Consider the following 24,280-nt stretch of genomic DNA (forward strand, 5'->3'; position numbering starts at 1 on the left):
AGGTCGCGATCTGCGACGGAGATGCAGTTATGCACTCTCGATTGCATGTGTGTGTGAGTGTGAAGTGATTAGAATTGTAAGGCAGCCAAAGTGGTTAGGATTGCATTAATATCCACTTGGTGGAGGATCCATGTAATGCCAGATGGGTTTTAGTTAAAAATGGAACATGCAAACTATACCACCAGCTATAGGAACACGCGGGCATCAATAATTGTTGTTAAAAAAGTTAAGTGATTAGGTATTTTGGATTTTCTGCTTTAAGAACCAAGGCATACATACATACACCAGCTAAGACAATTCTTTCCTATAAAAGGATTATACTAGATCATTTTAATGTTAACTTATTTTGTGTCCAAACTTGGAATCCAATCCCAATGTGGATTATCAACTATTTATGGACAATCAGTGATGTACAAAGCCAATGGGGCTCCAGACAAATTGTCAACCGCCTCCCATGGGTTAAAATAATAATGATATCATTATAAGCTCCGAACCCAATTTCCGGGAGAGGGTACGGATTGAAGGGCTACTGTTATGGTAACTATAAGAGAAGGGATTGTGATGTCAGGTAAAAATCCACAACTCTTCTATACTCACAGGAGCTTCTCAAGCCGGTGCATGAGGTGGGAAAGTACTCTAAACCTTGAAGGTTATGTGTATAACAGAGTCCATTTTAAATGATGTAGGCCTGAACCCATGTCCAAGACTGACATCGGTCTAAAGCACCACAGAGGGAAACAGTCACCCAAGTGTTAGCCAAAGAATTGTCAGCTAGATAAGAGTGTGTGTGTGTGTGTGTGTGTGTGTGTGTGTGTGTGTGTGTGTGTGTGTGTGTGTGTGTGTGTGTGTGTGTGTGTGTGTGTGTGTGTGTGTGTGTGTGTGTGTGTGTGAGAGTGAGAGAGAGTGAGAGAGATAAAAATGAGTTTAATGAGCTTCATAAGTTCAAATTTAACTTCAAAAGCCTCCTTGTCTTTGAGGCTTACATTTTAACACACACACACATCCCATATATCCCCCCCTCTCCAAGTTTTTGACCCCCTCCTTGCCCACTACCCTCTCTTTCATTGGCCCTCTCCCACCCCATATCTCCCCACCTGTCGTCCATGTCCCCAATTTTTGGCCTCCTCGCCCACTACACTCTCTCTTTTTGGTCCCCTCCCACTCCATACTCCTCCATCCATTCCCCCCTCCTCCTCCTCCCTCCCTCTCTCTCTCTCTCTCTCTCTCTCTCTCTCTCTCTCTCTCTCTCTCTCACACACACACACACACACACACACACACACACACACACAAACATGACTGCCAATGTATTTTGTCTTCTAAAGAATCCAATGGGTCAAGCTCCATATTGCTCCCAGCAATAAAACCATTTTCTTTGCTAAAAAAGAAAACCGTACTTGCCTTTATATGTTTAAGTCTATCGCGTTGTCAATGGTACACACTATCTTAGCCATTTGGCTTAGCTCCCACTCCCCGTTGATGCGAGATGGGGCACTGAGGCAATGGAAAAGATTCACATCAACTATGAAAAATATGTTCACTGCCTCCCACTGCATATTCCTCCCCCCATTGGATAGGGGGAAAGGGGAACACACCCAAAACACAAACAATTGCCTCTCTATAGCCTAGGATACTCACTGTACCTCAATCCACTAAGTTCACCTTCAAAACTCGATACAAACCATAGGAAAATAGTCGTTTACACTTGACCATATACACGCACGCTTCACATCACCAACTAATAGCACACCACACCAATCTTTCCCATTTGCAACCTTCACACAACACACACCACTCTCTCTTTCTCTCTCACACACACAGAGGCCCAAGGAGGCACACACATCTCACGCACTGACACCAAACAATTGGAGCAGAGCAAAGACGAGAAGGGGGGAAAGGGGGAAGAAACGACATAGAAATATTGTATGATTTGGTTCAATTTCAACAAAAAGTTCATATATAAACACCATAGAACTCTGCTACATCGCGGCTCTGTCGGCACAACCTTGACGAGCGTAAAGAAAACCTTCACAATCACTAGCCTCACCTGCATGTAGCTCTCCTCGCCCAGAGCATGATGAAAGAACCTCCTGTTGCCGCCTTCGTTCGCCCCAAATATGTCCAAAAGCTCCACCCTGAGCTCTCTCGATAACTCCTCTGTGTTCTCCTCCAAAAAGCCATGCCGATGACTCCTTGTTGAGCCTCCTCCTTGGCCAAAAATGACCTCCACCAATGCAAAAAATTGGGCCCTCTTAGGGCGTGGGCATGGCCCCTTCTATTTTTGTTAGGACCTTTTTTCCTATTTACGGTCTTGCCTTGCATGCGAAGCCACCTCTTGGAGAATCCTAGCTTTCTTGGGTTCCACAGCTCCACGGGATAAACCCCTTAAGTGGGGCACCGACGATGCCATTGGTGCTACCCTTACTTGCCTTCAAAAGTAGTAGCCGCAAGAACTAGCCCTACAAGGCTGTATGCCATGTCATCACCTGCTAGCGCCACCAGTGCGTTGTCTAACCGCCACCAAGAGCCAAAATCCACGGAGAGCCACCTCTGGCAGCACCGTGCGGCTTCAACACCATAGCCCACATCAAACATGAGCTCCACTCTCCTCTTTGCTACACATAATTGAAGTTACGGCTTTATATATATACCCCCCACTTCTCACACGGGCGCCCCCATGTGGGTTTATGTATATGCCATGTGGTGGCCGCCGGCTTCACCGCACTCCAAGATCCCCCAAGTTCACCATAAGACACTTGACAAACTCAACAAAAAACTCCTTTATGTATGTGCCATGTGGTGGCCGCCAGCTTCACTGCACTTCAAGATCCCCCAAGTCCACCATAAGAACACAACAAAAAACTCCTTTTTTGTGTCAAATTGCTTTCTGCCATTTTGTGCTTAATGATCCAACCACCAAGTCGTGAAATTCTATGGAAAGTCCATAGCACAAGCTTCGAGCCATATAACCCCCACTGTACCTTGACTTTGACGGGCCTTCCAACAAAGGCCGCCATAATTGGAAAAATCCATTTGGCATCTCTTTATTGCAACTGCTCCCCACATTCAAACCTCACCACCTTCTCGATCCGAATCTGTTTGACGTGCCATCACTTTTTGTGGCCTTCACACCATATACTCCACATACAAACCGTGGAGAGGCTCTAAAATCCTCAGATGGCACACCGATCGAGGCGACCAAATTGGCACAGAACTCACCCTCGGTGAAACTTCAACTAGCAATAACTTGGCAACCAGGACTCCTATTGACAAGTCGAAAAGACCGACATACTCCACATGATGAGTTCTTCACATCCATACGTTGAAGCCAACTCTGACCACCTATCTCCATTTGCCCTGTCTGTCTCAGTCCACGATGCACTCTAGCTTTAAACTGCCATATCTTTCACTCTACAGCTCCGTTTGATGAACCGTTTGGACTTGCTCACTTAGCACTTCAAGCTCTACATTCCCAAGTAGAAAACCAGCACTTTGGACATCCTTCATATGCCATACCATCAAGCCCTTTTGGTCTAAAAAACCAAAAAAAGCATACATCTTCGTTGCCACTTGCCTGCCCAGGCCTTCCATATCTACTTTAGCACTTTGCCATGCATCTATCAACATACATACCATTGCTTGTGCCTACCGCTAGGGTCAACAGACTTTGGTTGCACCATCATTGCCCAACCCCCTTGTTGAACATTTATGGTCAACCAAAAAACTGATTTATTCACCAAAAATCTGCAAAAGTAGAAAGCAAACCCAAAACACCAACATATGTACAAGGCCTTATCCCTGTTAGACCTCAAGCACGGATTCTACCTGGATCAAATGGCCAGCCACCTGCTCCATCTCACAAATAACCACGGACACCTCTTGGGTCAAATAGGACAATCTGGTACTGACCCTTCACCTGCAATAGCTTGCCATAATGCTTCACCCAACCACCAACCTGCTTTCTCCAACTACCTTCAGCCACAACCTCATCATATAAATCAACATACAAAATAATTGAGCCTGACCCCCCCTCCCACAACCATATAAAGTGAGGCTCTCCATACTAGAAACCTCCTCCAAATAGCACTGCGGTTGATCCAAGTGCTCCTCCCCATTGGTCTCTGTCGACACATCCATAGCATACTCCTCATCCACCACTGGTATCTCCTCTTTTGGAGGGGAAAACCCTCACATCACTTGTACCTAGTCAAAGCCTTATCAACAGTGCCTGCATACCTTCATCCATGGCATCCTCGGCATCATCAAACCCCCAATCATCTTCATCCTCAATGCATACTTGATCCAAAGAACATGTATCCATAGCATCATTCGTACAAACCATAGGCACCCCCAACTGCCCCTCCCTTTGGTTAGCATCCCAACACCTCATGAGAACAAGGAAAATGCCGAACCCCCTTGTTTTTGGCTCCATCATCATCTCTTGTTGACTTTGTAAGCCCACTTGGCTATCCATATACCTAGCTTTATCCTCCTCTACAAATCTACAACCAATTGCACCGCTACCTTCATCACATAGTCACCAATATAGCATTGCATGTCCCCTTTTACAGCATATCCTCTTTTATTTGCTTTGGCACTTCAACCTCTCTTCTTTCACATTGCTAATCTCCATGCTATAAGATACAAAGAGCTTTACCCTTACCATCACAAGATTATCAGGCTCGGTCTTTTTGCCATAGGATGTGGACTCGTCCGCTCTATCTTCGTTGCTCATTTTCTAGAAGCTTGAGCTTGTATCTTCATCACCATCAACACCATTTGCCGACTCAGTATCTCAGCTTCATCCGCTTCTTGCTCCACAAAAGCTTGACCATCCTCTTGGCTTGGTGCATTTTCTTTATCTTCTTCCAAGCCCTTGGCATCCACAACTCATTGACAAGTTCGCCCACTATCGGCATAGGCACACTACAAACTGGAAACCTCCAAGGATCATAATTGACCCTTGGCCTTACCTCAAGGCCTTACCTCAATAGGTTTTGCATTCCAAAAAATTGGAACCGCCTTTGGTTGAACCATAGAACAGTCCGCTCTCATCGCAACAAGCATATAATCCCCAAGCTTTAGCAAGCCCAACTCCAGCTTCCGCTTCACTTTCTTGCTCTTCACTTTGGCCAAATAGACCGTATCATCATAGCTATCTGCACCATATTCCACCTTTTTCTTGATCTTTGGATGTAGGCATTCTAGCAACTTCGACAACTTTAGGTACTAGTTGCCTTTCACCGCAGTAGCAACCTTTAATTGTTCCGACAAGCTTCAAATTGTTCCAAAAAAACTAAAAAACCATTACTTACGTCTTGGCATACTACCTTTAGCTTTGCACCAGCCTCCGCTAGAGTAATGACCTTTCAAAACTGCTTTAAAAATTGATCCTGTAGCTCCTGCTGATCCAAGCCTATCACAAATTTTTGTTTATCATATTTTGTTGGTTTTCCTTGCTTCTAGAGGTTTACAATAAAAGAAAGAGTGAGAACAACCTCTTGGAAAAATTTTTAAAAAAATGATTTTTTCTTGACTAGTTCACCGGAGGTGAAAGGTAGAGGGAGAACCTAGTGGTAAAGGGAAGGGAAAATATGTAAATGTGAAAAGAAAAGATATGATGTGGTTGTGGAGCCATGCACCCATGATTCAAGGGTCATGAGTGGCTCATATCATCATGGCTTTGGAACCATATGATGATTCAAACAAATGGGACCCAAGTGGATTGCTAGGGAAAAGAATAGAAAGATTCTCTATCAAGCCCAAGCTGGCCAGCTAGCTTTGGGAGGCAATATCACAACTATGGAAGCTTATCACATACCTCCAAATGTGCCTAATGCACCAAACCTCAATAGAGGTCAACAAGAAGATATGCTCCAACAAATAAACAATCTCACAAACCAGCTAGAGGGGTTGAGAGTAAATCTTGTGCAGGGTGTAAGAAGGCCTATTGAGGGAAATGGTGGGAATCGGCCACCAATGCGACGTCAAGCAAGGGAAATGCTGTGTTACAATTGTGGGGAAATTGGCCACGGCATGTATAATTGCCCTCATCCCAGAAGATATGACTACCCTGTCAGAGGTCCTCGAAAACAAGTAAGTCCACCCCGTGCTAGAGCTCAAGCACAAGAGCAACCGCAACCTCAAATTTTGCAGCCACCTCGTGCTCAAGCTCAAGCCCCTGCTACTCAACCAAATGTGAGCATCATAAGGATGGAGGAGGTCCTCGAGGGCAGAAGCAACCAGGAAGAAATAGCTAAAGGGAAGATGAAGATAGATGAAGTGGCTACAATGCCTATCAAACGTGTGCGTGTCCAAGATGAAGTAGGTAAAGAAACAAGCAAGGATGCAAGCAATGAAGCAAGTACATCTCGGGCAACTAAAGATGAAGCCAAGAAGAGAAAGACCCGTACAAGGTCTCAAATTGACATCTCTGATTTCCCTATGGGATCTCGGACACAACCTTATGACTTGACAGCTGATGTGAGTTCTCAAGGACCAAAGATTACTTGGCCACAACTACTTCATATCTCCCCAAAGCTTCAACGACAATGGTCAAAAATGGTGAGCACGAGGGCAAAGCGAAGTAAGCTAGTAAGTGTAATCAAAGCATATGGTCTCAAGGATATAGTGCCTTTGGTGGAGGCTCAAATCAAGGGACAACGGATTCCAAAAACTTACATTGACAGTGGAGCAGAGGTTTGTGTCATGACAGAAAAGCTAATGCATCAATTGGGTTTAGAGGTAATGGAATCATCAAACTTTAGGGCAAAAATGGCCAATAATGTCTCTGTCACTTGTGTGGGTGTAGTGAAAGCTTTGAGAGTTTCTGTTTTTGGAATCACTACAGAGGTTGATGCTTATGTGATGCCAGTAAAGGGAGAAGGATACCCCCTTATTTTAGGACGACCTTGGCTTATGGGTATAGGAGCTAGGCAAGATTGGGCAACAGGAGACTTGGAGTTGAGGCCTTGCATGGGTGGCCATAGTCGGAAGGTGGTTTATAACCTAAAGAATGGGCGACAAGAGAACCTTGAACTAGAGACGTCAGCCGATGAGTGGAGCTCAAGTGGATGCTCCTCATCCATGGATGAGGAAGAGAGTTCAAGTGAAGAGAGTGATAGCACTCTCGAAGTCATGGGCGTCACCATAAAGGAAACTACCTCATCAGAAGACAACCCAAGGATCCAAATGGAGAATGTGTGGGATGCCAGCCTAGAGGAGATGTTATCCAAGGATATAAAGGAAGAAGAAAAGGAGGGTTATGTAAATGTTCTCAAGAAGCATGCATCATTGTTTATTTCTGATTACACTCACATTACAGGTGTCACGGCAGTGAAGCATCATATCCATCTAAAAGAAGGGAGCAAGCCAGTAGTACAAAAACTAAGAAGATTAGGAGTTGTGCAACAAAATGCACTGTTGTCTGAGGTGAAGAGACTCTTAGAAGCAGGATTCATATACCCAGTAGAAGATTTAGAATGGGTCTCCCCAGTAGTGGTGAGGCCAAAGAAGAATGGTAAATGGCGAGTGTGCGTGGATTACAAGCCACTAAATGCTGCAACAAAGAGGGACCACTTCCCTCTCCCATTTCAAGATGAGATTCTAAATGAAGTAGCAGGCCATGAGAGATACACAGTGTGTGATGGCTACTCTTGCTACTTTCAAATACGCATTGCAGAGGAGGACCAGAAAAAGACTACTTTCATCACACCATGGGGATGTTTTGCATTTCGAGTCATGCCTTTTGGTCTCACCAACGCTCCAGCCACCTTTCAACGATTCATGAACATGGTCTTCCAACCTTACTTTGGTAAGTCCATAAGGGTTTTCATAGATGACTTTTGTATTTACAGCTCCAAAAGTATGCATCTCGGCAAGATTGATGAAGGATTTACTCGTTTAGCTAAGCTGGGTGGACAACTAAACAAGGACAAATGTCACATTGGGGAAAGCAAGTTTACACTATTAGGGCATGTAGTGTCCATTGATGGAATCGAGGTAGATCCTGAAAAGATAGAAACATTGCTAAATCTACCTTCCCCAACTTCCATCAAACAATTAATCTCCTTCTTGCAAAAGCTAAGATATTTGAGTAGATTCATACACTTACTCTCCCAAGTGATATTTCCTCTACAACAGCTGACTCGTCAAGAGACGCTTGTTTGGAGTGAAGAAAGTGAAGGGCATTTTAGAGAGATTAAAAAAATGTTAGGGTCACTCCCTGTAATCCTCCAACCTTGTTGGGAAGAAACATTCTTTGTAAACCCTAGTGTGGGAGAAGAAGCCATTGGTGCTGCCCTCCTACAAAAAGATCCAAAAACCTCCTTTATGAGGCCTGTGTATTTTGCTAGCCGCCTCATGGAAAACACAGAGAAGGCCTACACCCTAATGGAACAGCTAGTGTTAGCTCTCATGTTTGCGGTAACCAAATTTCGGCCATACTTGCTGCCGAAGAGGTTTGTAATTATCACTGTGGAGGATATGTTTCCCTATGCACTACAACATATGGAAATCTCTGACAAAATAGCAAAGTGGGTGGTGCGACTTCAAGAGTTTGATTATACAATATAGGTTGAAAGAACAACTCGAGCATGCTTAGCCGACATTTTAACAAACAAGTGCTATGAAAAAGTTTGCCATTTGAAGAGAAAGGAACTTCCACCACCTCCAGCTCTAGAGGCTTTGGTCAATGCTTATAGCCTCTACTTTGATGGAGCATACAAGAGAACCAAGGATAAGGCAGCTGCAGGCATCGTGGTCTTATCCCCATTGGGAGAGAGGATCCATGGTGAAGGGATCACTCTAGAAGATGTCCACTCCAACAATGAAGCAGAATATCATGCTCTAATTCATGGCCTTTGCTGGTGCCTCGATAATTCAATTAAGAGATTAAACGCTTTTGGTGACTCCATGCTTTTGGTAAGGCAAATGCAAGGTACATGGGCTTGCAAAAATGCCCGTCTCTCTACTAAAATGAGAGAAGCAAAAGCTCTTATCAGGAGATTTAGGGAGGCACAAGTACATCATGTACCAAGAGACCTGAACAAGGATGCAGACCACCTAGCATCATCAAAGTTAAATGAGTCAATAGTGGGAGCAGTGGCCATCAAACTTCCACTTCAGCAAGGCAAGGAGGACTTGGAAGATATTATGCACATTCTGGAGCAAGGAGAGGCTCCTAAACACTTGAATGCAGGGGAAAGGCGATGGTTAGCTAGGAAGGCTACCAGGTATCGCATAGTAAATGATGACTTGTATTGTCTTGGTAAGGATTGTGTGCTTAGGAGAGTTCCTTTGAAGAGTGAAATTAAAGAGATTTTAAAAGCTTGTCACGATGATATGTGTGGAGGACACTTTGCACACGACGTCACTAGTAGAAAGGTTCTACAAGCTGGGTTTACTTGGCCAAGTCTTCATCGTGATGTCAAATATTGGTGTCAAACATGTGATGAATGTCAGAAAGCAGGACCACGACGGCTCATAGCTGAACCTCAGAACCCAATAAAGGTATATGGGCCCTTTGAGAAGTGGGGAATTGATGCCATAGGGCCTCTACCACGCACTCAGTCAGGTAAAGAGTACATCATCATGGGAGTAGACTACATGACTAGATGGGCTGAGGCTATGCCGACCAATAGAATTACTGCTAAGGATGTGAGTCAGTTCATCTTTGACCACATCTGTTGCCGGTTTGGCACCCCTCTTGAAATACTATCTGATAGAGGACCAGGGTTTAGAGCAGAGTTGGTAGGAGAACTCATGAAGAAGCTAAATATTCAGCATCAACACTCTACTCCTTACTACCCTCAGTGCAATGGTTTGGTGGAAAAGGTAAATGGAATCATTTGCAAAATTCTCACCAAACAGGTACATGCCAGGCGCCAAGATTGGGACAAACACCTGAATGGAGCTCTATGGGCCTATAGAACCTCCTTCAAAACCACATTAGGGTACACACCCTTTCATTTGGTTTATGGAAAGGAGGCGCTTTTGCCCATTGAAGTCAAGTTAACAAGTCTTCGAATATTGGGTAGCTAGGTAGGCTCTCAAAAGGAGAAAGTACATCAAAGGATCATGGATCTAGAGAGGCTGCAATTGGATCGTGAAGAAGCCATCAACCACTATTCTCAAGAAGCAGAGAAGCGCAGAGAAAAGTTCAACAAAAAGCTAGCATCCAAAGACATCAAAAAGGGATCTCTGGTGCTTCGATATGACAATCGCTTCGACACTCGTAAGGATGGAAAGTTTCTTTTCCGATGGGAAGGCCCGTTCTTGGTCACCAAAAAGTTCAAAAATGGCTCTTACAGACTTCAAGACATTGATGGTAAAGTGCACAAGACCAGGACAAATGGATGACGTCTAAAGCCTTATCACATCAGGATAAGGTCAGCTCAAGATCAAAGAAAGTAGGCTAGAGGCATAAATACCCCTAGCCAGATTTGGGGGGGCTATGATCCGAGCCTATCACAAATTTTTGTTTATCATATTTTGTTGGTTTTCCTTGCTTCTAGAGGTTTACAATAAAAGAAAGAGTGAGAACAACCTCTTGGAAAAATTTTTAAAAAAATGATTTTTTCTTGACTAGTTCACCGGAGGTGAAAGGTAGAGGGAGAACCTAGTGGTAAAGGGAAGGGAAAATATGTAAATGTGAAAAGAAAAGATATGATGTGGTTGTGGAGCCATGCACCCATGATTCAAGGGTCATGAGTGGGTCATATCATCATGGCTTTGGAGCCATATGATGATTCAAACAAATGGGACCCAAGTGGAAGACTTGGTAAAGGAAGAAACCAGGCACATGATTTTGTTGAATTTTTAAAAAATACTTCCACTCCGATCCAAGAAAAGTTGTCTTCATCAAAGTTGTAACTGACGAGCTGAATATTCTGGCCATATTTTTTTTATAATTTTTGCATCTACGGTCTAGGAGATATGGCCAAAATGGTGGACGGCAGTTTTTTCAACTGTGGTGGAGACCACCCCCCTACCTTTACACACACACACCCTTCCTTTTCCACATTGAGACCTTCTTTTAAATCAGCCATTAGTCTTCTCACCCTCCTCTGCTTCCTCCTCTCTCTCAAGCTCAAAAACCCATCAAAGTTCCTCTTCTAATCACCTCTCAAGTCATGCTTAATCTTGTTGTAATTCATAAGTTCTCACTCAACCCCTTTCTATTATTACTAGATATGTATTGATTTTATGTAGATTCTTTACATTTTAAAATAAGGAAGCTCTTGGACTCAATCTATGGAGGAAGGAGTGAAGACAACACAAGTGATGATGGAGCTAATTGGTCAACAAATCACTTGGAAGGAGCTTCTTCATTGGATGAATGTCCCTAATCAAGCTTCATTTGTACAAATTACACTTGTATCTTAACCTCACTCCTAATCACTCTCTTTCCTATATAAAGAGGCCTTCCCCTTTGTAATTTTAAGCCTCCCTCAGCCCATTGAGCCTTTGTATCACTCACCATGAGCCCATAAGCTCATTCATTCACTCTATTCTTGCACATTCTAGAGTGCAAATTGTTTCATGCTAGTACCCCTCCTCCTCTTACTTATGTTAATTAAGAGAAATGTTTTATATGCGTGTGAGAGTGCTTGATGTGATCTTGGCTAATCCTTGAGTGATTGTTTGGTAATCTATATGCTATTTTTGTTGGGAGTGTTTGAAGTCATCCATTCCTTGTACACACACCACGGTTAATGCTTCATTCATAGTGATCTCTCTCTCTCTCTCTCTCTCTCTCTCTCTCTCTCTCTCTCTCTCTGTCTTCGTGTAGCGGTCCTAGTTCACGCTTCCAAGACTAGGTGGTGCCCTCATTTCATTTCCCTTGTGGCGCAATGGAGTTTGTTTTGGTGTAGAGGCCGCCATTCCAAATTTCCTTCGTCACTGCCACAAACCTCAATCATCACGCTTCAGACCATTGAATTATATCTATGCACGTCGGCGCATCAATAGTGGCACCGTTTGCAACTTCTCTGCATCTGTTATCATATGCATCGATAGCATCCATAACTCAAAATTTGCTAGCCAGTCTTCAACACCTGTAAATATGGGGCCATAGCTTGGCTCCAACATCTTTGCTATCTTCAAACAAGACCTGAATATTCTTTGACCATTCGCCAACTATTTTTCAGTTTCAAACACCGCTTCCAACCTCAAATTGGAGCATCAATGTGCTCCTCCGTGGGGGCGCCAAAGATCAATAGGGGGAAAGGGCAACACACTCACAACACAAACAATTGCCTCTCTATAGCCCAGGATACTCACTACACCCCAATCCACTAGAGTCCAATTTCCAAACTCGATACAAACCACATACAAACCATAGTTTTCACTTGACATTCGCACGCACGCGTTGCATCACCCATTGACACCACACCACACCAATCTTGCATGTTGTGACTTTCACACATATCACACCACTCTCTCTTTCTCTCTCACACACATAGAGGCCTGAGGAGGCACACCCATCTCACACACCAGCACCAGACAGTTGGAGCAGAGAAAAGAGGAGAAGGAGGGAAAGGGAGAAGAAATGGAACAAAAATCTGGTATGATTTGCTTCAATTTTGACAAAATCATCATCTACAAACACCATGGAACTCAGCTACACCGCCGCTCCATCGGAATAACCTTGATGAGCGTAAAGGAAACCTTGGCAATCACTGGCCTCACCTCCGTGTAGCTCTTCTCGCTAAGAGCACCATGAAAGAACCTCCTATTGGCACCTTTGTTGGCCCCAAAGATGTCCAAAAGCTCCACCCTGAGCTCTCTCAAGAACTCCTTTGTATTCTCCTCCAAAAAGCCCTTCCGAGACTCCTCATTGAGCCTCCTCCTTTGCCAAAAAAGAGCTCCATCAATGCAAAAAATTGGGCCCTCTTAGGGCGTGGGCCTGGTCCCTTCTATTTTTAGTTCAACCTTTTCTCCTATTTACGGCTTTGCCTTGCATGTGAATCCACCTCTTGGCTAATCTTGGCTTTCTTGAGCTCCAAAACTCCACGGGATCAACTCCTTAAGTGGGGCACCGACGATGTTGTCAGTGCTACCCTTACTTGCCTTTAAAAATAGTAGGCACGGGAATTGGCCTTGCGAGGCCGTATGCCATGTCATCACCTACCTATGCCACTGCCGCACCATCTATCCTCCGCCAAGCGCCACTTTGGTAGTGCCAGCAATGTCACGTGGCTCCAACACCATAGCTCACGTCAAACACGATCTCCACTCTCCTCTTTGCTACACATAAGGGAAGTTCCGGCTTTATATATATACCCCCCACTTCTCACATGGGCACCCCCATGTGGGTTTATGTATGTACCATGTGGCGGTTGTCAGCCTCATTGCACTCAAGGATCCCCCATGCCCACCATAAGACACTTGATAAATCCAAAAAAAAACTCATTTTTTGTGTACAATGTCTTTCATTTCATTCTAAGAGAGGTGCACCACAAAGCACTCGTGCACAATAATTTGACATTGCAGAGATGCACGTGTTGGACCACAAGGGGCCAACACTCACGGCTCACAACTTGAACAATAATGGCGACCTTGCAAGTTTGCAAATCCATGCATCGAGAATTGCCTAAAGCCGCAAAATGCAAACAAAAGGAAAGGTTCACTTGTTGCTTCTTGGAAGTACCTACATACTGAGCACCTCTCTCTATCTCTTTCTATGTGCTCCATCTTAATTAGCATGTAAAATGTGTGCTAATAATCATAGGTTTTCACACACAACGAATCACTAACTTCCTCACAATCAATTGAAAACTTTTTTGTACACACACACTTTTCCTCTACTTAACGAAACAGTAATCAACCTATGTGAAAGTAACACACAAAAAAAACTCTTCTTATCTCTTTTGTTCAGCTAATCATGTGCAAAAGTCCCCTTGCAACCAAAAATTTCTTTGATACCAAATGTGAACCTTCCCAAAAGGAAGAAAATATGAAAACTAAATAGGAATCTAGCAAAAATCCATCCAAGTCACGACGTAGAATTGACATTGTAAATTTCTCTTTGAGTGAATGTTCTAAACCATATGATTTGGCTCAAGATGGTCTCCATGCAGGATCACCTGGCCTCAGTTACTTCATCTTGCACCTAGGGTGAGAAGACAATGGACAAAGATGGTTAGCACAAGACGGTTGAAGCCAAAGATAGTTGGGGCTATCTGTTGGAGGAATCTAGAGGATATACTATCAGTGATGGATGCTCATGCCAAAGGGCAACACATCTCTATTATCTACATCGATGGTGGCACACAAATATGCATGATGAGTGAAAAATTGATGCATTGTTTGCGCTTAGAAGTGAGTAGGCTAGCACCATGGCAAGCCTAAATGACAAATAATGTAAAAGTTCAATGTGTTGGCATCGTGAATCAGTTAGGGTAAAGGTGTTCAACACCGAAGTGGATGTGGACATCTTTGTCATGCCACATAAAGGGGATGGCTATTCTATCATTCTAGGGAGGCCTTGGCTTATGACTATGAAGACTAAACAGGACAGGGACACCGTCATAATCCAAATGAAGGATGCCACAAGGAATCCAATACTTTACAACATGAAGATAGGATGACAACGTGACATGGATCTAAAAACCTCTAAAGATGAGTTTTCTAGTGGCTCTTCAACGACTTCAGAGGAGGAGTCAACAATTAGTGAAGAATGCGACAATAGCATTGAGGTGATTGGGGTCATCCTCAAGGACCCTAAGAAGATGGAGCAACATGATGCATCATCATCAAACCAAGGGGAGCCACCAAGTATACAACCTTTGGTAGAAGCAAGTAAGCTACATCGAATTCTCTCTAGTGAGTTGTGTGGGAAAGAGCGTGAAGATTATATTTTGATGCTAAGTAATTTAACCACATTATTCATTGATGAATATGATTTGGCATCATTGGCATCACAATAGTTCAACATCACGTTAAGCTCAAGGAAGGAAGTAAACCTGTAGTGCAGAAGCTCAGGCGGCTATGAGTAATTCAACAAGAGGCCTTGCTCAACCTTGTTGATGCACTTTATGTACCTGGGGTCAAGAAAAATCTTTTGTTTGTATCCGCACTTGCTAGACTTGGACTTGTAGTCAAATTTGTGGCTGACAGATGTACAGTTCATGATCTCAGTTTTGGTGATGAAATTGTTGCATCTGGGCTTTTGTGCCGTGGACTGTATAAGCTCACTTTGTATGACAAGTGTGGAAATTTTTTTGCAAATGCAGTTGCAGATTCAAGGGCTGTTTTAGATGCAAAACTTTGGCCTGCACGTTTTGGGTATCTAAATTTTGCCAATTTGCTGCGTTTGCAAAAATCTGATATGGTTGCTTCTTTGCCGCCTCTTGAAGCACCTGTCAAACATGTTGTGAAGGCTGTAGTTTGGATAAGATGTAGCGTTCGAAGCTTCCAAAGGATGGTTTAGTTAGGGCCACATGCAGGTTGCAGCTTGTGCATAGTGATGTTTGTGGGGCCATGCAAACTTCGTCCTTGGGCAATTACCTTTACTTCGTGACTTTCATTGATGATTACTCCACGCATGCATGGGTATTTTTGCTTAAAGCGAAGTCTGAAGTTTTTATGTGCTTCAAACAATTTCTGGCTATGGTTGAAAATGTCTTGAAATGTACTATGGGCACCCTCCATTTTGATCGAGGGGGGGAGTATATGTCTCATGAATTTAATGCATTTCTGGCTAGTCGTGGGATAAAACACCAATCTACAGTGCCTTATACACCTCAGCAAAATGGTGTTGCTGAGAGAAAAACGGGTCACTTATGGAAATGGCACGATGTATGGTCAAAAGTCAAGCTTTGCCGTATTCTTTTTGGCTTGAGGCCATCATGTGTGCCACTTATGTACTAAACAGGTGTCCTACAAAAGCTTTGCAGTCTACTACTCCATATGAAGCATGGCATGATAGAAAGCCTTCTATTGAGCACATGCGTTTTTTTGGCTATTTGGCATATGCTTTGGTGTCACAAACACAACAAAGAAAATTGGATGATAAGGCTGTCAAATGTATTTGTGTTGGTTATAGTGCTAAAGCAAAGGTTACAGGTTGTATCATCCGCAAACAAAGTGTATTCTGGTTTCACGGGATGTAGTGTTTGTGGAAGATTCTGTTCAGCCCTTGTTGTCATGTACTAGAGACAGTAATGTAAACTCACAGGACATTTATGACACTTTGTTGCCTCTTTTCAGTGGTGGAAATACGAATGTAAATTCCAAAGAGGAAAATGTACAGCCTATGGGGATTTCTAAAAATGTTACAGATCATCCTATTACTGATGCAGATGTACATGATGTACTTGATGAGGAAAGGGTTGAAAGTGAGCAGGCTAGAGGTATGCCAAAATGGCTCGTGCATACATTGCGTGACAATAAATTGGATGCACCTTTGTCTAGTCGTACTCGTTCAGGCTCTCGCCATGCACCGTATGCATCAGATTGTTATGCTTTGGCTATGTTGAGCTTACATGATGTTGAGGAACCTCTGTCTTTTGGTGAAGAACAGAATTTTGAAAAATGGATGGCTGCCATGCAATCAGAATATGATGCACTTATAGAAAATGACACGTGGACTTTATGTGATTTGCCTCCTGGCAAAAAAGCCATTCGTACAAAGTGGGTTTACAAGTTGAAACGCAAGCCGGATGGTGAGATCGATCGCCATAAGGCTTGACTTGTTGCAAAGGGTTATGCACAAAAAGGCATAGATTACGAAGAGACTTTTGCTCCCATTTGTCGTATGACTACTGTGCATTTTCTATGTGCATTGGTAGCTCATTTTGGTTGGGATGTACATCAATCAGACATTGTTACTGCCTTCTTGAATGGTAACATATTTGAGGAAGTTTATGTAACGCAACCTCACGATTTTGTCAAGAAAGGACAAGAGGACAAAGTGTGCAGATGTAAGAAGGCTTTGTATGGGTTGAAGCAATCTCCTTGTGCTTGGTATAGGAAAAATGACACTCATTTGGTCAAACGAGGCTTTTGTAACATTCCAACAGAAAGCACATTGTATGTAAAGCGTGAGGGCGATGTACTTCTCATTGTTGTTCTTTATGTGTACGATTTGTTGATCACTGGTCCCAATGAGGCACATATTGTTGAATTTAACGCTGATTTGAATGCTACTTTCAAGATGAAAGATTTGGGGCTGTTGCATCATTATTTAGGCATACAATTTAAGCACTGTGATGGTGGTATTACCTTGTGTTAGAAAATTTACATAGAGACATTTCTAAGTAAGTTTGGACTTGAGGATTGCAACCCTATTGCCAATCCCATGGAAACAGGTTTGAAGTTGAGTCTACATGATGTTGTTGATCCTACAGATGTCACTCTTTACCAAACTGTTGTTGGTTGCCCCATTTATGTATGCAACACAAGGCCAAATATTGTGTGCCTTGAGCTTACTTCGTGTTCTCCAAGCTATGTGCGTTTCTCTACAACCCTAATTCCAACAATACATGTGGTAGTGATGTGTGTGAACACACTAGAACTTCCGGGGCATTTTTCCCTCTTTAGGAGGTTTTTTCCCCCGTATACGCCCATCACTCTAGGGCTATCCATCTTTCCATTGCACATTAAGTAACACACACTCTATTGTGTGCCTTGAGCTTACTTCATCTTCTCCATGTTTTGTGCGTTTCTCTGCAACCCTAATTCCAATTGTTTCATCTATGATGTTGAAGACTTGGAGTGGGTTTTTGCAGTGGTAGTCACACCAAAGAATAATGGTAAGTGGAGGGTTTGTGTTCATTACAAGCCCCTTAATGCAGCCACGAAGAGGGACAGTTTTCCTCTTCCTTTCCAAGATGAAATCTCAATGAGGTAGCAGGACATGAGTGCTACACGGTATATGATGGCCACTCAGGCTACTTCCAAACTAGCATTATTGAAGAAGATCAAAAGAAGACAACCTTCATCCCACCATGGGGATGTTTTGCTTATAGAGTTATGCCTTTTGGTCTCACTAATGCTCCGGCCACTTTTCCGTGCTATGTGACAATTTTTTCAATCATTTTTTGCAAATCAATTCGTGTTTTTATTGATGACTTGTGTATTTATAGCTCTCGCTCTCTTCATTTGGAGAAAGACTATGAAGGTCTAGCTTGGCTGCACTCTTTGGGTGGCCAACTCAATGCAGAAAAGTGCCACATTGGTGAAAGCAAAGTCATTCTTCTTGGCCATGTAATTTCGGCCAAAGGTATTGAAGCTGACCCAAGCAAAGTTCAAGCTTTGGTGTCTTTACCATCGCCCATGATGGCCAAACAATTGGTCTCATTCCTACAAAAGGTAAGGTATTTGAGCAAGTTCATCCACTTGCTCTCCCAAGTGGTTCTTCCTTTGCAGCCAACTTATCAATGACGACCTCTACTGCAAGGGTAAGGATCAAATTCTTAAGCGTGTACCTCTCTCTAGAGAAATCACCGAAATCATTTCAAGTTTCCATGATAGTGTTTGTGGAGGGCACTTTGCCCTTGACATCATTAGTAGGAACATTCTACAAGCAAGGTTTGTGTGGCCTAGTTTACAGAGAGATGTGCACCATTGGTGTAAAACATGCAAGGAATGTCAGAAGGCAGGGGATAAGAGGCTTACGTATGAGCCACAGACTCCTATAATCTCTTTGTGCACCATTTGAGAAATGGAGAATTTATGCTATTGGGCCTTTGCCAAGGACTCAATCAGGTAAATTGTACATCATAATGGGTGTGGACTATATGACTAGGTGGGCTGAAGTAGTAGCTACCACCCGGATTACGGTAAGGAAGTAGAAGAGTTTGTATTTGAAAATATTTGATGTCGTTCTGATACTCCTCTTGAGATAATTTCTGACAGGGGACCAAGTTTTAGAGGGGACCTAGTAGAAGAGCTGATTGAAAAGCTGGGCACTTAACTCCCTACTACTTACAATGCAACGGTTTGATGGAGAAAATAAATGGTATGATCTGCAAGATCATCACTAAACAGATAAACATTCACAAAAGTGATTGGGGTAAGCACCTTATGTGTGCACTTTGGGCTTATCGCACTTCATTTTACACATCTTTTGGATTCACAACATATCACTTGGTATATGGTAAGGAGTCCATTTTACCCATCTAAGTTTAGTTAGCTAGTCGCAAAGTGCTAGCTAGGCAGATGGAACGCCCTAATGTTCATCTCCACAACCACATTCTTGATCTAGAGAGGCTTCAACTCGACAGAGAAGAGGCTATCAACTACTATACAACATAGGCGGAGAAACAATGCCTTACCTTTAACAAGGGTCTTAACGAAAAAGGTCTCAAGAAAGGTATGTTGGTCCTAAGGTATGATAACACGTTTTACACTAGGAAGGATAGTCTATAGGCTAAAAATAGTCAAACTATAGCCACCATCATTCATGCGCATGTGCACGCTCTCATACGTAACTGCCTCACGTCAACGACTTCAATGAAATGACGGCGACCGTGATGACCGCAAAGGCATTTGATTACGACCGCTATAAATGACATGATGCAAAGAAGTCTTGCCCGAGAAAAGCATTGAGTTAAAGAAGCATCAATTAGGTGGGCCATGCCTATTTCTTTCGAACGGAAAAATCAACCCTTGTAATCATCTTTTTACTCTACACATGCACCCTCATCTCTCTTTCTTCTTGTAATGAAAATAGGATCATTGTATATTTTTACTTTAGATTTGAAATCTAGGACATGAGTGAGAGAAACAAAGCCATGTTAAATGAGGTCTTGGCGAAAGTTAGAGCCACTACCGTTATAAGTGGCGGAATTATCTTCTCCAACGACAAACCACCATCGACAAATTCTTGTAAAAGCCCATCTCCCGTCTCTAAAATAAGCTAGCTACAACTAGCATACCTTGTAAAAACCCCCCCATTCCTCTACCCTACTCCCCCTCCTACTATTTTCTCTCTGTGGACCTCAACCACAAGCATCATGCAGCAGACATGGCAGACCAACTATCACATGGTGTAGGTCACACCCCAATAAAAAAATATATGAAGTTCCACCCTCTCTCCCTATATAAGGAGAGGTCGCCATCACACAAAGACATGAATAAGCACACACACTATCACAATGCCAGCCATCGGTATGTCATCTATTCTCAATGTAGAGCATCTATCATGCATTAGATAGGTTTCTCTTTCACAATATCACACTTCTAATGATTAGCACAAACTACAACTATCACGCACCATTGCACTCTCTATCATGCCGCATGCATAGATTTCTCTAAATCATCTGGTGCACCGCATGCCACAAGATCTTGCTAGCACCATTGGCAAGGCTTTATGGAGTGGCACGGCCCGAAGGACCTCTATGGTAACACACATCAGGTGGTAGTGAAGTATCTTGGCGCACACATGGACAGCAACCGCCTCTCACCACCATAATGGAGTTCTCCCATGTTGTAATTCAATTCACACTCTTGTGTTCTATACGATATGCATATTTTTGTGATTATTGGGATTCATGGTTCATGACGGTGGGCTGCTTGGTGTGATCATGTTGGGTATCTCTCTCTCTCTCTCTCTCTCTCTCTCTCTCTCTCTCTCTCTCTCTCTCTCTATTTCCCCTCCTCCCTCTTATCCTTCACTCTTGCATGTGTGTCAACTCACCCGTGAGTTGATGGAGTCAATTACCTTTGGTTGTGTTTGAGTAGGGGAGTGAATAGTTGAATGCCCTGTTGTGTGAGTGATGTGTGTTGATGCTCACCTTGCATCCTAGCCACATCCCAAGCTAGGTGGTTCCCACTATTGTTTGTCTTTTGTGATGATGACATCATGCGTTAACCTTGGTGTTGAGGCCACTGGGTCTATCTTGCAAAACTACCTCTCAGGGTAGGGGGAGCAGAAGGCGTAGTCCCTACTAGTGGCAGTAGCTGGGGGGCTATGGTGGGACCCTCTTCTTCCTCTGGCTCGTGTGTTGGAGACTCGTTTCGAAGGGGCTTGGGTCCCCCATAGCCTGGTTGGGTTTGTGCAGTGGATTCTGCTCCGGTGATGGAAGAGTTGATCGGTTTGGGGGTCATGGTGCGGCTCCAAGTTGGGCCTTGATGTGGGGTCCCGGACCTCATTGCTCTCTGGTGCAATGTTCCAGGTTCTTGGTTTGGATCCTTTTTTGGTTACTATTGGCTTCTACTCTATTCGGATTTAAGTGAAGCTACTCTCCGAGCATGTTGGCGGCCTATGGAAGAGGCGTGGACATGGTGGCACCCGCGAAGCTTCTTTGGGTGATGGGGACTTGGGCCCCGCCCTCTTGCCTGTACAATTTTTATGTCGTGATATCTTTTGTCGGGGCTGATCTCCCTTAACTTGGCCTCATATGGTTGTTATCTCCTATAGTGCTATGGTTTTCATGTTGAGGGCGACTCTAGGTCAGAGTCGCAGTTTGGGTAGGGTTGGTGGGAACCTCTTGATGTTTGTTACTCTCTAGTCTTGTGTGGCATCCGTGGCTAGACTTGAGCACAAATTTGGATGTAAATTGTTTGGATTTAATATATAATTACCCACGTATTTTGGGTTTTGCAAAAAAAAAAGGATTGCTACTTCTAACAAGTCAAGGGTTCTAGTTATAAGGCCTTAAAGCTGCATGAGAAAATCAATAGACAATGGCGATTCATAATTTGTACAAAAGGACAAATCAGTGAACATGAGAAGTTTAGGTATCTCTTTCGGATATAGTGAAGATATGAGGGTTGTGAGGACCTACACCTTGTTTAGGTTTTGCCTAGCATGCGAGAGGCTCGGGGTAGGGGAGGCCCATGGGTCCATATGCAATAGGAGTTAAACCAAGCAGGCCGTGGCACCGGCCGACTGTTGGTGATGGGGCCTTGGTAATGGATCATCTTGAGAAATAGGGGACTACCCCAGGGAAGGGGTGCTTGGTTGATTCTCCCACTACCTTGCCATGCCCTCCCAACCTCTCTCCAATTTTTCCAATGTGGGAGAGGCCATCCCCCCCCCCCCCCTTCAAAGAGGACTTTGGTTGCCAGTGCTAGTGTTTGCTCTGTGGGATGCGAGCCGCTTGTTGGCAGGACCCATTCTGCATTATGGCACCAATGGGTAGCCATCAAAGGGGTGATGCTCCCTCTTTAGCCTATTTTCCTATTGATTTTGGATTGAAGGTTGGTGGCAAGATCTCATGGATGCAACTCGGATTGGATGTCGGTCGTACGATCTCAAGGGTGAAACTCCAATGTATGGTCTGCAGTATGTCCAACTCTCTGGATGTATATGATGCTTCTCTTTTGGACTTTTTTGTTTCTGCCTTTGGTAGGTGAGGGCACCGATCTCTTTGTGCGAGGAAGCTATTGGTGGTGGCACCCCCTGACTCAGCTTTATGAACAATTTATATTGGGTTTGAGCCTTCCTTGTAAAAAGCGTCACTTGTGTGGAAGTAGCTTTATGTTCTTAGCTTTATATAAGGTTGGGACTCCTTTTAAAAACCAAAACATTGTCCACTCTTCTTTGAATTGGTTGTAGCTCATGGCAAGGTTTCTGCATGGACAGTGGATGTATATAATTTTTTATATGTTCGAAGGCAATGAGACATACATCACCCTCATGCTTTACATACAAAGTGCTTTCTGTTGGATTGTTATGAAAGCTTTGTTTGACCAAATGAGTGTCAGCTTTCTCATACCAAGCACAAGGAGACTACTTCAACCCATACAAATCTTTCTTACATTTGCACACTTTGTCCTCTCGTCCCTCTTGACAAAACTGCGATGCTAAGTTACATAAACTTCTTTGCACATTAGTCATACGACAAGTGGTAGCAAAGGTCTCTTCATGATCTATGCCTTTTGGTTGTGCATAGCCTTTTGCAACAAGTTGAGCCTTACAGTGATCAATTTCACCATCCGCCTTACGCTTCACCTTGTAAACCCATTTCGTAACAATGGCTTCCAGGAGGCAAATCACATAAAGTCCATGTGTCATTTTCTATAAATGCATCATATCTTGAATTCATGGTAGCCATCCAATTTTTTGAATTATGTGCTTCATCAAAAGAGAAAGGTTCCTCAACATCTTATAAACTGGAAACAGCAAAGCGTAGCAATAAGATGCATGGCGAGAACCTGAACAAGTGCGACTAGACAAAGGTGCATCCAATTTCCTATCACGCAAAGTATACACCAACCATAGCATACCTCTAGCCTGCTCATTCTAGTCCTTTCCTCATCAAGTCCATCATGAACATCTGCATCAGTAATAGGCTGATATGTAACCTTTTCAGAAAGCCCCATAGGCTATACATTTGCATCATTAGAACTTATATTCAAACTTCCACCACTAAAAAGAGGTAATAAATTGTTATAAATGTCCTCGGAGCTTACATTACTATCTCTAGTACATGACAACAAAGGCTGGATAGAATCTTCCACAAACACAACATCCCACAAAACCAAGATATGCTTTGTTTGCAGATGGTACAAGCTATAACCTTTGCTTTCGGCACTATAACCAACAAAAATTCACTTAACATCCTTATCATACAAATTTTTGCGTTGCATTTGTGGCACCAAAGCATAAGCCAAACACCCAAAAACATGCATGTGATCAATAGATGGCTTTCTATCATGCCATGCTTCATATGGAGTCATAGACTGCAAAGCTTTTGTAGGACACCTGTTGAGTACATAAGTTACACACATGATGGCCTCAAGCCAAAACGATGTGTCGCAAATCTTGACTCTTTACCATACATCTTTCCATCTCTGTAAGTGACATGTTCTTCATTTCAACAACACCATGTTGTTGAGACATACACGGCACTATACATTGGTGTTTTGTCCCATGACTAGCCAGAAATGCATTAAATTCATGAAACATATACTCCTCCCCTCGATCGTAATGGAGGGTGCCCATAGTACATTTAGATACATTTTTAGCCATAGCCAAAAATTGCTTGAAGCACATAAACACTTCAGACTTCACCTTAAATTGATACACCCATGCATGCATGGAGTAATCATCCATGAAAGTCATAAAGTAAAGGTAATTGCCCAAGGATGGAGTTTGCATGAGCCCACAAACATCACTATGTACAAGATGCAACCTCCATGTAGCCCTAACTAAACCATCCTTTGGAAACTTCGAACGTTGCATCTTACCCAAAATATAGCCTTCACAAACATGCTTAACAGGTGCTTCAAGAGGCTGCAAAGAAGCAACCATATCAGATTTCTGCAAACATAGCAAACTGGCAAAATTCAAATGTCCAAAACGTGCATGCCAAAGTTTTGTATATGA

Source organism: Adiantum capillus-veneris, chromosome 15 (genome assembly GCF_014529385.1).
Source record: "Adiantum capillus-veneris isolate H3 chromosome 15, ASM1452938v2, whole genome shotgun sequence".
Taxonomy (NCBI): Eukaryota; Viridiplantae; Streptophyta; class Polypodiopsida; order Polypodiales; family Pteridaceae; genus Adiantum; species Adiantum capillus-veneris.